General features: G+C 37.2%; 1 protein-coding gene across 1 annotated transcript in view; it reads right to left on the bottom strand.

Moving 5' to 3' along the window:
- LOC129747144 (calmodulin-lysine N-methyltransferase) overlaps window positions 1-16,614 on the bottom strand; it is a 54,996-nt gene extending 38,382 nt beyond the window's left edge. Inside the window, exon 1 of the mRNA XM_055741185.1 lies at window positions 15,792-16,614. The gene's annotated coding sequence lies outside the window, so the exon portion shown is untranslated. The remainder of the gene's footprint in view (window positions 1-15,791) is intronic.
- Window positions 16,615-17,016: the final 402 nt, after the last annotated feature.

Here is a 17,016-nt window from a genome sequence, read left to right as displayed (position 1 = left end):
TCTGATCCTGAGGGCTTGAATTTAGTTCGTGATCCGGGAAGTAATTGGCTCAGAAGACAAATTTGAATAAAAAAGAGGCTCAACTCTTTGAAATTGTTGCAATATTTTGTATTCCAGAAATGTGAGAATCTATCCACCGTAAAATTGAAGTGAAGTTACAGTATCGTTCATAATTGTACAGAAATTGGAAGCACGCGAACTGTCACTTCGATTTTGAACTTCCATTACTTTTTACTCTGATGATATTTTTTTATCAAATTTTTTTGCGAAAGATGGATCAACTATCAAACTATTATATCACAAAATTTGAGCCTTCTAATGTATGTGTGGCCTGAGATATAGTTAATCTACGAAAATCGGACTTTTTGGATTTTAACTGCAATATTTCAAATATCATGGAACGCTTTTTATTGAAATTATGAAGAGTGATTGTTAAAACATAAAGTTAGCATGTCTGAAGTTTTTAGAAAATTCTATCGGTAGGATCAAAAGTTACGCGAGCTACAATTTTGTATTTCTTTGTGTTTCTCAGTCCAATTTCCAATTAGGTTGGTCCTCAGGTGTATCTCGTCCGGATATTCAGAACTGTAAGCCAACATGTTTTTAAGAATTTCAAAATGAGTTTCTATGACACCATATCTAGCTGAAACAAAATATCACGTAGTGGTGTTCCTAAGCCTTTCCCAGGGGTATAAGAATTTTATCAAGAATATAAACTCTAACCTAGATTCTTTGATAAAATTTATATAATTTTTTTTTTTTAAGTTTGGTAACTTTGCTCAATATCTTAAACGGAATTTCATGATAAAAAATGTCTTTATCACCGTTCGTAGGTAAAAAAATTAGGACTTCGAGGACAAGTATTAACTGTGGAATAACTTCTTAGAAATACGAAAAAAAAAAAACAGAAATTTTTGTAAATGAACAACGTTTCAACGTCCAACGGTAAAAAGACAGACCAAAAAATTGACTTTGATTTAGTGATGAACCTAATTTGATAAACGATGCTGAAGGTTTTTTTAATGTGTAATTTATTCATTTTTTTTATTGTTTGTATTCATAGAAAATTTACTTTCTTATGTTCTCATGATCAGAAAATTATTAACAAGCATCATTTTAAAGCATGGATCACTACAAATCTGGACGCATTAAAACGGGTCTATCTCGGAGCTATGTAAACGAAATAAAAATGTTTTGTACTTGAAATGTAGGGTTTTTATTGCACTTTAAAGGAAAAATAAGAAAAAAAAATATTCCGATGTTGTTTTGATGAATTTTCGAACTTTTCGTTGAGTATCACTCATTATAGTTTGAACACCCTATTCGCTGACCTCAGCGGCCATTTTGTTCCACAATCTCTTCATCTCTGTTGCTTCCCGAGTCGTCCTACCATTCTTCTTCATCTTCTGCTTGACAATTGCCCAAAATTTTTCGATAGAGCGGAATAGAAGACAGTTGGGTGGGTTGATGTCCTTTTCGACAAAATCCACCCGTTGGCCCAATACCACTGTAGAACCTCCTAGCTGTAGTGGCAGCTTGCCAAATCTGGCGAAAACTTAACTAGTGCTTTGTGAGATCTAATGTACGAAAAAAAAGTTTTTTCAGGCATTCCTCCTTGTAAATTTCGGAGTCCATGGTCTTGTTTTTCACAAAAAACCGGAATTTTTCGTCCGCAGATGCAAATACCTTGCCATATCAAACACTTTCTTGCAAACTTATCAGCAAAAACGAATTTGAAGTTGCCGGGGACATCACCATGACCAGTGCAGTGCACCACTGCAGTGGCTTTACATAATTTTTGGCCAGAAAGCTGCCCAAAATCCATCTTCACGTACGTTTCGTCATCCATGAGGATGCATCCGTCGAACTTCGTTGGAATCTTCTTGTATAACTTGCGGGCACGTCCTTTGGCTACTAAATTCTGCTTCAATGTTCGGTTTGGTTGCTTACTGGTCCGATAGGATCGTATTCCTTCGCGTAGACGAATTCTGCTGACGGTGCACCGGTCGGCGTTGAATTTCTTGGCAATGTCATAGTCCGACTACCCTGTGTTTTTCTTGATCGTTCTCAACACCTTCAAATGCAGTTTCCGATCCTTAATTCCACTATGACGCTTGGTATGAACCTGCCGATCTATAGTACGCATCTCATAGACCCGTTTGAGAACGCTACACACGGTTGATTTGACCATTTTTAACGATTTCGCGATTTTTGAACCCGTGACGTGGTTGTTCAAAATTTATTTTCATCTCGCGGCTTCCATCACGTGTAACTTTTTCGAAACAAAACGAATCGTAATGAAATTTTCAGCACTGGTAGAAGAAACATTCCTCTACAAAGTGCTGCCAAAACATTCTAGATCCGACTACTAGGAGCACTATGGTAAAATAAATAGTGCGTCCAGATTTGTAGTGATCCATGCTTTATGTACGGCCCGCCGTAGAAAAATGGAATTCAAATTGACCCGTTTTGGTTCAAAAAGTTGCTCACTCTTGCTTTAACTTATTCTCATAACAGTTAAACCAAACCTTAACCAAAAAATATTAAAATTGTGACTTTTTACACATAACAACTCTAATAATTTTTAAAAAAACATGTGGAAACTAAATTAAAAATCGAAAATCGAACATGTTGTTTTATAAACCCTCCAATAAAAACTGAAGAAAAGAAATTGAAATAAAAGTGATCAATAATCAACTTTTTTTCATTTTGCTGAACAATTTTTCGTCGTGTTTATTTCTAATCTGGTTTGAAATTTATTTTTTTCAATGAGGTTTTAATTTCTTTTCAAATGTGGTGTTATATTTTATGAATTATATTCCTGTGCACTGATTCTCTTGTTTGAAGCTTATAATTTTTGTATTATTCGAAATTTCAATTCGGCTTCTATTTCCGGAGTTTTTGAAATATTGATTCCCAATTTGCAAAGCAAATTTTCAAGCAAATGTCCTGTTCAGAATAAAGATCATCAATTTGAATAATTAATTAATGGCTTACCGGAAAGGGCATTAAATTAAAATATTAATTCCGATTGATTTGGAATCGTATCAGTAAAACTTATTATTTTACACCATGTGTGTGTTATACATGAGTAAAAAAAATGTTATAGAAAGAAGTTTGATTTTTTGGTATGCATTTTTTGTTTTTTTTTTTTCGAAAGCAGCAGAGAAAAGTTAAAAAAAAACTCTATTTTTTTTTTTTTGCAGAAGCCAAAATTATGTGTGGTCTCCAATAAAATTGATAATTGATCAGAAATCATTAATTTAAAATACTTAGTACTATAGTAATATGCTTTAGTGCACGGATAAAGAAAGCGCGGCCCGCGGGCCGTCTGTGGACCACTTCACACTCATGTGCGGTCCGCGAAGTTTTTCTGAAATTGATATAAATTTCTCGACTTTTTTACTAAAATATATCGTTTAGGGGAGTTATTAAGCAGTAAAGATAACGTTATGTTATAAGATTTAAGATTAATTATGAAGCTTTTGGAAACAGCTATACATTTTCTCTTTATTAACTACAAAACATCAAAAAATTACATGGCATCGCGAATTAGTCGCGAAGTCCATAGAAAACCAAAAAGAATGATATGTCGAAAACTTCATCAAATGTGCACTTCACTTGATTGTGTTTGCATTTGTTCCACAATCATTCCGATTTTTACCTTTTTTAATATGCTGCAATTATTGAGTTCTTTTGAATTCAAAATCCTTGAAATCGGACCAGAAAAGTTTGAAAAAAATTGTTAGGCTAAAATCATTCCCAAATTTTACTTACACATATTTTTGCCAGGCATATATGGTCGATTTTTAGAAAAAAAAAAAATGGCAAAAATCGGGCATATGATTTTAAATTTCCTCGTCCAAAAACCGCACAATATCCCGAAAAATTTTAGCTTAATTAAAGTACTATTCGAACAAAATCAGAGATAATTTAATTGAGTCACTTCAAATTTAAATTCTTCTTCCAAACTCATCAATTCTTCAAGAAATTTACCAATGCTAAAAAAAAATAATTCTAAAAATTCATTTTTGCACCCATATCTCCATTATTATCAATCCTTATTTAATTTTTATCATTGCTGAATTTCTAAAATAATGTAACTAAATGTGAGCGCAGGTTGGTCTGGTAGCACTGGTTTTGGATAAACGCAAGCCGTTCTGAGTGAAAATAAAAATTGAAATTGTGCGTGTCCTGTTAACGTAAAATTAGCAAATTTCTAGGAATCGTTAGATTTAGTGTCCGGGATTACGTTCATCAAAATCCGGGATTAAGTTCATCAAAATAGTTTCAAAAATTATGAAAAATTTGTGATTTGTGTTTTCGTTTTTTTTGTTTTACGGATGACGCGGTGGAGATATTTTGTTAAAGCGTTTGGAAAATCAGACAAAAAACGAATAGAGATGGCGCTGAATTCGTTAAATAGGAGGTTCTTGTCATTGCTAGCGTTAGCATTGCGTTTCGAAGTTCAAACGGTGAAGGTCTTCATCAGCGACAACTACAAGCTAAGTACATTTTCATAATGTTTTATCACTAATTCTGCATAACTTTTTTCTGTCCAAGAGAATAAATTTTCAAATCTAGTTCATCTTTCAATGAAAGCAATAAATATTCTAGATTTTTTTTATTTTACCTAACAATCTTTTAAAACAACTTAACATGCTATCATTGTTTGACTTTTTATAAATATTTACTATCGTATTTATGTACACTGTTATTTCAGTAATTTTTTCGAAATGAAAAACAAACAGGTATTGAAAACGGCAAATTTCGAAATTTATTACAGCAGAATTAGACACTATCAAATTGCTTTCTGTTTCGTAGTCGAATGATTAGGTGAGTGCGATCGTGTTTATGAAGACGTTACGTGTTTTTGGAGTAGCTTATTGTTCTAGAAATAAAATATCGCAATATTTATGGTTTCTAGTATCTGATGACATTTTTTTTTAAAGAATTGTTACAAAAATTGAAATGCAGATGGTGCTAAAGAGCTAAGACATGCGAGTTTGAAATAAGCGCTTCTTACTAAATGAATGTTTAATGATCAGTATTTTTGAAAACTGTTCAAATTTACCAAATTTTTTGTTGAAAACTCTATACAAAGCAATTTTATTTCTGAAACGATCTAAATTTATGTCAAAAAGGATGCTTCACTTTTGTGCGTTCAAATTGACATAAATTTACATCATCGACGATATAACATTATGTCGAATATGTCATAAAATTATTATCTAAGAATTTATAGCTTCAAGCGTTTCTGTTTTTTTTTTTTTTTTTGTAAATTATTTATTTGAAACGGCTCATACCTTTAGGCTTTAAGGAGCCAAACTCGTTTTGTTTGATTACAATTGTGTACTTAGATCTAGTTCACTTTTTTTTTTTTTTTGAAGAAAAAGAAAGATAGAAAGGGAAATATGAAAATAAAGAGAATTATAGTCGAAGATCGATAGCTTTTAGGAAAAGGTATATCTCGAACATATAGTCCAAGTCCATCATACCTAATACATCCCTCACTGGAACGTCGGGTGGTTTTCCTCGGGCCCGAAGGGAATCTATAAAGTTCGCTCTGGCGAATAGGTGGTCCTCACACGACCAAACAATATGCTCGATGTCATGGTAACCTAGACCACATCCGCATAAATTGCTGCCAGCAATATTTAAACGATAGAGTACCGCATTCATGGAATAATGATTGGACATGAGACGGGAAAATATACGAATAAAATCCCGAGTCAGGTTCAATCTATTAAACCGGGGTTTAAGGCTTACCTTTGGGATAATCGAGTGGAACCACCGACCCAACTCATCCTCGTCCCATCTACGCTGCCAGTTGACAAGAGAGTTTCTTCGAGCCAAGAAGTAAAATTCGTTGAAAACGATTTCACGCTGGTAAATGTTGCCTTCCATCGCACCCACTTTTGCAAGGGAATCTGCCCTCTCATTGCCTGCTATTGAGCAATGTGAGGGGACCCAGATAAAGGTGATAGAAAAGCAACGTCTTGATAAAGTGGTCAATATATCTCGTATCATTTCGAGGAAGTACGGCGTGAATTTTCCTGGTTTTATAGAGCGGATTGCTTCAACAGAGCTGAGACTATCAGTTATAATATAGTAGTGTTCAATAGGTCGTGTGGCGATACTATTCAAAGCCCAGTGAATAGCTGCTAACTCTGCAACATATACAGAGCATGGTGACTGGAGACTGTGAGATGCGCTGGATATTTCGTTGAACACTCCAAATCCTGTTGTTTCCTCTATAAGTGATCCATCGGTAAAGTACATTTTATCAGCATCGACGTGTCTATATTTAGCTTCGAAAATTCTTGGAATCAGAAGAGGACGATGCGGATCCGGGATTCCACGAATTTCCTGCTGCATAGACAAATCAAACTGGACAGAAGAATGATCGTAGTCTGGGCTACAAACACGAGTTGGAGAATACGAAGAAGGGTTTACCTGCATTGACATGAGGATATGGTATATAGACATAAATCTGGTTTGAACATTTTGCTCAAGTAACCTTTCGAAATTTACAATCACCAATGGGTTCATGACCTCACACCTGATGAGGAACCGAAGTGATAGTAAATTGAATCGATCTTTCAAAGGGAGTATTCCTGCCAAAACTTCAAGACTCATGTTGTGTGTTGAGGGCATACAGCCCAAAGCGATACGGAGACAACGGTATTGGATACGCTCTAGTTTGATGAGGTGAGTTTTGGCAGCTGACTGGAAACAGAAGCTACCATATTCCATAACGGATAGAATAGTTGTTCGATACAATTTGATAAGATCTTCTGGATGGGCTCCCCACCAGGTGCCAGTAATTGATCGGAGAAAATTGATTCTTTGTTGGCATTTTCCTTTCAGATACTCAATGTGGGCTCTCCAGGTACACTTGGAATCAAACCAAACCCCAAGATACTTGAAACTCCTCGATTGAGTGATCGTTCTGCCTAGGAATTGAAGCTTAGGTTGAGCAGGTCTACGTTTCTTAGAGAAAACAACCATTTCCGTTTTCTGAGGGGAAAACTCAATCCCAAGCCCCAAAGCCCAGGAAGACAATCTGTCTAAAGTATCTTGTAAAGGCCTGTGCAGATGAGACTCAGTAGATCCTGTGACAGACACTACTCCGTCATCTGCAAGTTGTCTTAGAGTGCAGCCTTCAGAGAGACAGCTGTCGATGTCACTCACATAAAAGTTGTACAAAAGTGGACTCAAACATGAACCCTGTGGGAGGCCCATGTAAGATGTTCTTCTAACTGCAAAATCTCCGTGAGCAAAGTTCAAATGTTTCTCACAAAGTAAGCTGTATAAGATGTTGTTCAATAGAGGAGGCAGACCCCGGGAGTGCAACTTGTCTGACAAAACCTCTATTGAGACTGCATCAAAAGCTCCCTTTATGTCTAGAAACACTGAAGCCATTTGCTCACGTTTTGCGTACGCCATTTGTATCTCTGAAGACAGCAAAGCAAGGCAATCGTTTGTCCCTTTGCCCCTTCGAAACCCAAATTGAGTATCTGAAAGGAGACCATTTGTTTCTACCCATTTGTCCAAACGAAACAATATCATTTTCTCCATCAATTTGCGTATACAAGACAACATCGCTATTGGACGGTAAGAGTTGGGATCAGACGCTGGTTTTCCGGGCTTTTGGATAGCAATGACTCTCACTTGTCTCCAATCTTGGGGAACAATGTTATGCTCCAAGAATTGGTTAAATAAATTTAACAAGCGAAATTTTGCAGCATCCGGAAGGTTTTTCAACAAGTTAAATTTGATTTCATCAATTCCCGGAGCTGAATTGTTGCAAGAGAGGAGGGCAAGTGAGAATTCGACCATCGAAAAGCTTGAGTCTAGACCACTATCAGACCTATCAGGAGGCACGTTCCGGATTATTTTTTGCACAGGTGTAGAATCTGGACAGACTTTCCGTGCGAATTTAAATATCCACCTATGTGAATATTCCTCACTTTCATTTGTAGATGATCGATTACGCATGCTTCGTGCCACTTTCCACAAAGTACTTAAGGATGTTTCACGCGATAACCCACTAACAAAATTCCTCCAATACGCCTTTTTCTTCCCCTTGGTTAATTTTTTAAACTGATTTTCAAGGGAAACGTAAGCTTCAAAATGGACAAGAGTTCCATGTTTTCGAAATTCTTTAAATGCTGTTGATTTGTCCTTATAAAGCTTAGAACACTGAGGGTCCCACCATGGATTAGGAGGCCTTCGATGAATAGATGATTCTGGGATGGGTTTTGTTTGAGCGTCAACTGCACTATCGTGTATCAGACAAGAAAGAAAGTGGTACTCCTCCAAAGGAGGTAAAACGTGCATAGAGTCGATGGCGGTTTTAATTGTGTCCGAGTACTTTTTCCAGTCGATGTGTCTTGTAAGGTCATATGTCATATTTATTGTGTTCGAAGAGCTGACCCCATTGGTGATAGTAATTTCGATAGGTAAGTGATCACTACCATTCGGATCATGGACTACCTTCCACTGGCAATCAAATGATAGTGAATTTGAGCAGAGTGAGAGGTCAATTGCACTTTGTCTTGCAGGAGGTTTAGGTACCCGTGTTTTTTCACCCGTGTTCAATACTGTTAAATTGAAACTGTCGCAAATGTCATAGATAAGAGTAGAACGACTATCGTCAATTTGTTCTCCCCAGACAGTTCCATGTGAATTGAAGTCACCCAGGATCAACCTTGGCTCAGGGAGCACTGAGCACAGGTCCTCTAGGTGATTTCGATCCACTGCAACTCTCTGAGGCCAGTACAAACTGACAACACATAAGTCCTTACCTCTTATTGTTGTATGACATGCAACAGCTTCAATTCCGCCTGATAAAGGAAGGTGAATTCTATAAAAAGAGTGGCACTTATTGATCCCCAAAAGCACCCCTCCATAAGAATCGTCACGATCCAGACGGATAATATTAAAATTGTGGAATGAGATGTTAGATTGAGAAGATAGCCAAGTTTCGGACAATGCAAAGATATCACAGTTTGTTTTATGAAGTAAATAATTCAATGAATCCAATTTTGGAATAAGACTACGACAATTCCACTGTAGTACAGTGATATCTCCGACCTCTCGGCGTAAATTAGCCATCGAGAGATACAAACACTGAAAGGAGGGGCCAAGTTTGCATCAATTGCTTTAAAAATGTCTTTAATACAGGAAGCATTGCAAATACAATGTCTTTCACGGGTTCTGATACATTAAAACACGAAAAAAATCCGTTCAAAATGTCAGTCAACTTAAAGAGCCCAGACTGAGTCGTTGATTCTGGCATCACGTTTGGGGTTTGGGTTTGCGAAGCTCCCGCAGCTGTTGGTTTATTCTGCAGTGGTGCATTTCCGCGGAAACCTGGAGGAACTTGTTTTTCCTTTTCAGCAGCAGTCGACTTTTTCTCGTTTCTATTGGAAGAGACAACCGTAGCTATTTTAGCTGGTATTTTCGGAGAAGGCGCCTTTGTTCGCTTCCGAGAGCCTCCTGCAACGAAGACTGGCTGAACTTCATCAGCCGTATCTGTGTCTTCATTGTCAACTGACAGCACAGAAAAAATGTTACTGGTCTGAGGTTGGACCGGTGGAGAGGCGCTCTTTAATATGGCGGCATAAGAACGCTTGGAGCGTTCTTTTAAAGAGCGCCTCTGTTTATCCCAGCTTGCCTGAAATGCCTCGCAGGAGGAGATATCATGGGGTGAGCCCCCGCAATAGACGCATTTTTGCTCAACTGCTGAGCATGCTCCTTCCCCATGATTCTCCCCACAATGCAAGCATCGCTTCTTGTTGCAGCAATGCGAAGCAGTATGCCCCAACTTGATGCAATTCTTGCATTGCATTGGGCGAGGCACATAAAGGCGTACTGGAAGCCTTAAAATTCCGTCAATCAAGACGTAATGAGGGAGGGCTGTTCCTGCAAATGTAACCCGAATCGAGGCTGAAGGCGAATACTTGGTAACGCCATCAACGACGGAGGCAGTCATGAGTTGGCGACAATCCAAGATTCCGACCGAAGTCGAATCAAGGCTCTTGAACTTACCTACGCCGTGAGACTTAACGTATTCAGCCTCCAAACTCGATTCGGTGATCACACCCTCGATCTCTACGTCTCGAGATGGAATATAGAGCTGATACTCTAAATTAAAAAAATTACTGGCAAGAATTCCGTTTGCGGCCTTCCGGTCGGCCACAACAACGCGCAATTTGTTCGGACGTACTTTGGAAACACTGGTAACGGAGGGCCACCTAGCCAGATCTTTCGTGATCTGCACTAAATTTAATGGTTTTCCGTTAGTTTTGGGCCGGATGAAAACCACCCCCGGCCCAGAAGAGGATGAATTATCAGGATAAACTCGGAGTCGGGTTGTTTTTCCCGCAGCTGCAGATGGAGTAGCAATATCAACTGGCGGAGAAGGATGAGCATTCGAAGAACCAGCTACAGCTGAATCCTCCAGATGCTCCTCATCCTCATAGATGATTTGCTCACCATCCACCTCTGGCGGGTCCGACCCCCCGCCTTCGCTCATATTTCATGAAAATAAAAGCGAAGCTCAATTTGATCGAAATATATAATAGAGAAAAAATAGAATTAGAAATAGAGAAAAGTAAGAAAAGTATAACAAACTTGATTTTTGTTTTGATTGGCTCCTTCAGTGGTGATCCCAACCACGTGGTCCTTCTTCGAAGATGGCTGCCACGTCAAGTCTCGGCTCGAGCAAGAACGACCAGATTGATGATGATGATGAGTCAAACAATGGCGGCGGCCCTCGTGGTGACCAGTTGAGGGCAGTCAGCTAGCCAGAAAAAAAACCTTTTTTTGTCGACCAACACTATAATAGCACCACTTTGGCGAGCTGAGGTCTGCCTTTGGCAGAAAAACGTATAGCGCGGTACAAAACACCGTATTAAACGCCCGAACGGAACGAAACACCCGGATATATTGGACGAAATCTCGAAACGCGACTGTTCACTATGAGCGATACGAGACGAAAAAAAAGAAGCGTTTCTGTTTCTTCTACTGTAATTTTAAGTCAAAAGTGATGCTTCAATTTTGTGCATCCAATTTGACATAAATTTACACCAAAAAATTAATAGTGTGTAGTTTTACCGTTCAATACAAATTACAGCGTAAAAATTACAGGTTCAATAATTATTTTCAAGTTTTCAATCCCACTTCATCAATTTCCTGTTCTGTTTATAAGTATAGACGATATCAATCACGTTATTTAAGTTAGATTTATTATAAGTTTGAGCTAGGCTTCTTATTATATGTTGATAGATGATATGAACTAACATCCTATTTTGCTTTTCCTTTTTTCTCTTGTCTTTTTGTATTTCTTTTCATGTTGCCTTCTGATGATGGCGAATTCGCGTCAAGTTTGGAAAACTCGAACAACCCTCAAGCCATCTCTTCACAACATTGTACCCCGAAGATGGATTTCGCATGATGTGGTTGTCATCCCAAGGATTTAATCAACACCTGAAAATGGACGAATTGCTTAACAAGAAGAAGCTTGCGCCAGACATCGCAATGTCTTGTAGCAGAAGAGGTAACAAAAAATAAATTAGAAGAAAAAAACGGAAAAATAAAAAACAAATGAAATAAAAGTCTCTAGCTTTTTGTAAACAAACCAAAAAACCTAAATGAATGGCAACCATGCTAATCGGTCCAGAAACGGCTCAAAAAACCGTTCGGTTTCGGTCCGAAATCGATTCTTTTTTTTTCGGGTGGACGCTTGGCAATCGGCCCGGAAACGGTTCGAAAAATCATTCGGTTTCGGTCGGAAATCGGGCCGTTTTTTCGGATGGACGCTATGGCAATCGGCCCAGAAACGGTTCGAAAAACCGTTCGGTTTCGGCCCGAAATCGGTCCTTTATTTCGGAGGGACGATGGCAATCGGCCCAGAAACGGTTCGAAAACCGTTCAGATTTGGTTGGAAAACGGTCCGCTTGTTTTGACATTTGATCTGCTCGAACTGGTTGAAAAAACTTATCGTCGCCCGAAAAAGTGTTTCATTTTCGCACGATTTTCTACTAAATTCGGCCCGATTTCTTATACGATTTCGGACCGATCGAGCAGATGTACGGACAAAAATCGAGCCGATTTCGGGCGATTTTTCCTGTCTGGGCGTTACAGGAGCTATGTTTCCGATACGAAGTATAAATTTAGGCGTTTTTAAATGTCAGAAGAATTTTGGAACTCATTGAAGATTAAAAAAAAAACGTTAAATTCTCTCCTGTATAAAGAACATGTTCTATTTTTATTAACTTAAATAATTAAAAGCTAAAATTGCAAAACAGCTATAGTTTACAGCCGGCACTGTTAACCAAAATTGCTTGACAAATATTTTTTCAAATTCTAGGAGTTGAAACCCAAATCTACAAACATGTACAACTAAAAAAATTGTAGTTTGCATGCTTGACTATAAAATCTAATATTTGAACTACACAAATAACAATTAAATGATTATATTCCTTTGAAGTCTTAACAAGAAGAAGAATAGCCATGCTCTCTTGGTAAATAAAAAAAGTAATAGAAATAGTTATTTTTAATGCTTCCTGTTTTTCTGTTCTTGTTTTTCAAGAGCAAGGTTATTTTCGCAAAAAAAAAAATGGATTACACAAATTGTATTAAGACTTATTCACATCATTTTTGTTGTTTTAAACAAACCTGGAGATTTATTTGGAGATGTAGAATACAATAAGTTTCGGTTGATTATTAACGATATTTTAAAAATCGTATAAACGAGGAACAGGATAGTGCCACATAAACGAACTTGAAAGTGGACCTTGGGAAGTTTAGAATCAATCTTGAATCAAATAATGTATCGCGTGAAGTAGCAAATTAAAACAGATTTCGAAAAACAAATTAGTTGATTCACAGATAATCAAGAGACAAATTATTTTTTACAATCGAAATTTACACTCAAATCCAAAAAGAATATTTAAAAGTTTTACTGGAATCTTTTTATTCAAATAAGATGATTTTCAAAGTTGCAAGACGAGAATCGATGGTTAGCTAGATTTCGAGAACTTTTTCTTTTTTTAAACCTTTGCAGCTGTAGTAAACTTTTGTATTTCATCAGGAAATAGTAAAGCGTAGCCTAATGTAGAGTTGAGTACTTAATGAAATCGTTACACTAGTCAAAAGTGTCTCCTAGTCATATCCTTTCTCCCAATCCGCCAACCTATAACTTTTTTGCTAGGATGCAGAGGTAACCTCGGTCCTAATGCGCAATATTGTTCTTTTATCCCTTTCTCTTTTTTTCCAAATCTATCTATTGACTACTAGGACGTGGCCGGCGCCGTTATTGATGTCAAAAGAGAGAGCATCAGTTTTGAGCATTGTGAATGTGCAGCCAATCCCAGGTTCCATTTTTTTGACCTCTGAACAAAATTGATGGCCTCGGACAATCACGGAGTAGCAACCATTGGTGATGTGGAACTTGTTCTACTGAACCACGCCTGCGGTCGTGGAATTTGAAATGCAAACACTTAAAATTATTTAAAAAATAAAGAAGCTTTAAAATTGGCATTTCAGGTTAAACGATTAATGGTGGATGTGAGTAGTCAATCAAGCTAAGCTCAAGCTAATAATGTAACTAAATGTGAGCGCAATTCGTGCAGGTTTCCATAAAATTCGTACATTCGGACTCGACTGGATCTGTCTCGAATTATTTCTTGAATATCTGAGAATAAACCGGACATTCTGAAATGCTTTAAAGCTACAGATGAGCACGAGCATCCAATTTGATTCAAAGTCCAATGGCAAAGTGATTGTTTTTAAACCTCATGCAAAAATAATGTGTTATGGTTAATATGGACAGAAGAGAAGTTTTTTTGATGATTCATTTTTTTATAAAATTTGCAAAAACTGAAATATTGACAAAAAAAAATGAAACCAATAACAAGTGAAATATTTTTGATTCGAAAAAGTATGCCAAAGATTGATATATTGAGTCATTTTAGGAATGGATATTAGAAATTCTAATTATCAATGTCACAAAAAATCCTTTTCCTGCAGTGGCATTTCAATTAAATTAAGAAAACACTTTAAAAAAGTTTAAAAAAAAAATCAAGAATTAGCAATCAAAACTGTAAATTAGATTTTTCGACAAAATTTGCTTCAAAATCCTTAAAATTATGGAAACTTCAAACTTTTCTCAACATCCCAATGCAATGATCTTATTCCAAACTTAAAATTTAAATTTTTAGAAAAAAAAACTTCTCAAAAATATGCACAGCAAAGAAAAATTTAAACCAATAAATTTCGATAGCGATTCAATGTTGAACGCAAAGAAGGCAGCGATTTCCGAATAAAAAACATTCTGATCAATAGTTATCGTTAGAGACTTTCAAATGGAAGTACCACCGATGTTTGTAAGTCGTGAAAGGCCTTCTAAAATTGGGGTTTTTTGTTGAAGAAAAAATGCAAATGATGTCTTTTTTTAGAAGGAAATTTACTTAGATTAATTGATTTCGGCTGGTGGTGTGGCTTAAATTAAAAGCCTTTTTAAGTGTATTTTTAATAAAAAAAAATTTAAACTATATAAGGTTGAAACGTTTTTAAAAATATTTTTATTGTAATGATAGCTATCCATGAACTAAAAGTTATCAATCAATGGCCAATTTGTTAAAGAAGGGCTTAATATCGATTAACCACCTTACTTATGGTTAAAGTTATTAAAGAAAAAAGAATCAGTGTTACTTAAAGTGCGCCCGCCGAAAAAATTTGAAACTCAAATTGGCCCGTTTTTTCTAAAGGTTGCTCACTCCTGCTTTAGTGTTGCTTTTTCCCACCCGTCAAATTGACGGTTTCCCATATAGATAGATATAGCTAAAAAAGTCCGTAAACCTAGTGTTGAACCAAATGGTTTTTAAACATCAATAAATACCTAGGAAGGGGAATAAGGGCAAAAGGAGCACCTTAAGCTTACGCCTGGTTTTATAAAAGAAGTTAAGTTAAAACTTATGGATGGCTAGAGCGGGATGTGAGACACTTAAAAATTATGATAAGTAGAAAAACGACCTGGTTAAACTGCTGAAAGCACACTAAACGCTACAAATCCGACGGCTTTCCCACGTACGAGGTAAGATGATCTTTAAGTTGAAGTTTTTGTTTCGAAGTTGCTTCAAAAATTATTTTTTCACAACATTGAAACTAAATGATATTTTCCGAAAAAAAACCATGCATTCACCAAATAAAAACCCAAGTGATTTATACAGTTCATAGAAAATATGAACTCTCAAATAAGTTAGACTTTGAAAAAAGACTCAACAGCACACAGTTTAACTAAAACTGATAGTGCTCATCTTGCATCGTGTGTCCATCATGCCATTATTTCCCCCATATCTTTGGAAAAATTTTTAAATTTGTGTTGTTCAATTTTTCTCTAAACTTCGTTGTAAAAACAACTAACATTACGTTATGTTTTTCCATGAAAAAAAAATCGTTTTCGTTAGAAATTTCATTCAAAAACAACAAAAATTCTACATCGAGCTCAAACAAGATCGAAGTTATCTCTTCTGAGCATTCAACCTTTCCAACGGTCTGTTTCTCTTACGTTTATAATTATTGTTTTGTGTGCAGTTTTGCGTTTCAAAAAATACATGTCAAGTAAAATTCCACCGAAGCCGATCTGACATAAGGGATTAAACCAAACAAGCCTACATATTCCTTTCATAAGAAAACACAACAGCTTTGACGTCAAATAATAGCGAACGGCTACGATATAAAAAGGCCACTTTCCCGCCAAATCCTGTCCGCAAACTCACCGTTTGTGATACAACAGCTATTTAATAGGTAGAATCACTTATTCATGGTGCACTCTTTCTTTTTTCGCCTTTTCGTTTCTTTATAGACAGATCATTTACAGCATCTTTTCTGTTGATCCTGCCCTGAACACATGTTGTTATTACGGGACCACGAAAATAAACAGATCGCACTGATGTCTATTTTGGCATCCAACACACATTCGGCAGCAGAACACCACTCTTCCTTTTTTTGCTCTCTGGTTCTGCACGTAGTACAACACACATCAAAAACTACCGCTAGCCTACCCAAAAAAATCCGTAACCCGATGTAGCCAATGCTGGTCCTTCCCTAAATCAGCCGGGATCTTCTGGTCTGGTTCTCCTCATCAACCTGGCCCAACTTCAATGCCAATCATCCTCACTCAGTTCACCGTACCTACTCGAATCCGTAGTCTACCGAATTGAAACCTTGATCTGGTTCGCAAATAACAAATACTGCACAGTTTGATACGATTGATGCTGGGATGCATTCGAAAACATCAATTAACACCTGGCTGTGTTCAAAGAGTTTCAAACATCGGAGTTTCAGCTATGTAGCTTTTACTGATTCTGATTTTCCCTAGAGAAATTTCACTTGAAGTCGCACTTTTCGCGAGGCTTCGCTCTAAGCAGCAGGATTATGTCGCGCCATTGACCGATGATGTCGCGAATAATGGAATATTAATTCTTCTAGCACTCATTAATAACCTACACGTCGATTCGAGTTCGGCAATTACAGAACAAACGAGCACGCTTGTTTCAAATAAACGACGGCACCGAGCAAGGAATTTCACTTTTAATGTTCGGTGATTTGTTTCAAACTGAAATAAGTACCATGTGATGAAAAGACCCAGCGGTAGACCGTAGAACGTTTCGACGTTGCGCGCCCTCTATCTGCCGGGCCATCTTTCCCCCGAAGGGGCCGGGAAAGGGAAAAAAGGTGAATCTGAGCGAAACAGCAGGGAAAATAATACCGCGAACCAACCGAAGAGAGCCCGGTTAATTTGCCCAAAATGAAAATTTGTTTTACTTGCGGGATTGTAAGATTGGGGTGCGAGAACCCGCTCATACTTGAGTGCGAACGCTGCGCTCTATCTGCTAATCCACCCTATAGAACCGATTCTCTCGCGCAGACAAGGATATAGGCAGGCAGGCATCCATCTCTCTACAAGCCGGCGATAATCGGAGGGAAATCAGTTGGATTTTC

This window comes from Uranotaenia lowii, chromosome 2 (genome assembly GCF_029784155.1).
Source record: "Uranotaenia lowii strain MFRU-FL chromosome 2, ASM2978415v1, whole genome shotgun sequence".
Classification (NCBI taxonomy): Eukaryota; Metazoa; Arthropoda; class Insecta; order Diptera; family Culicidae; genus Uranotaenia; species Uranotaenia lowii.
Note: the sequence above shows the minus strand (reverse complement) of the source record. Positions and strands in the feature narration are given on the sequence as shown.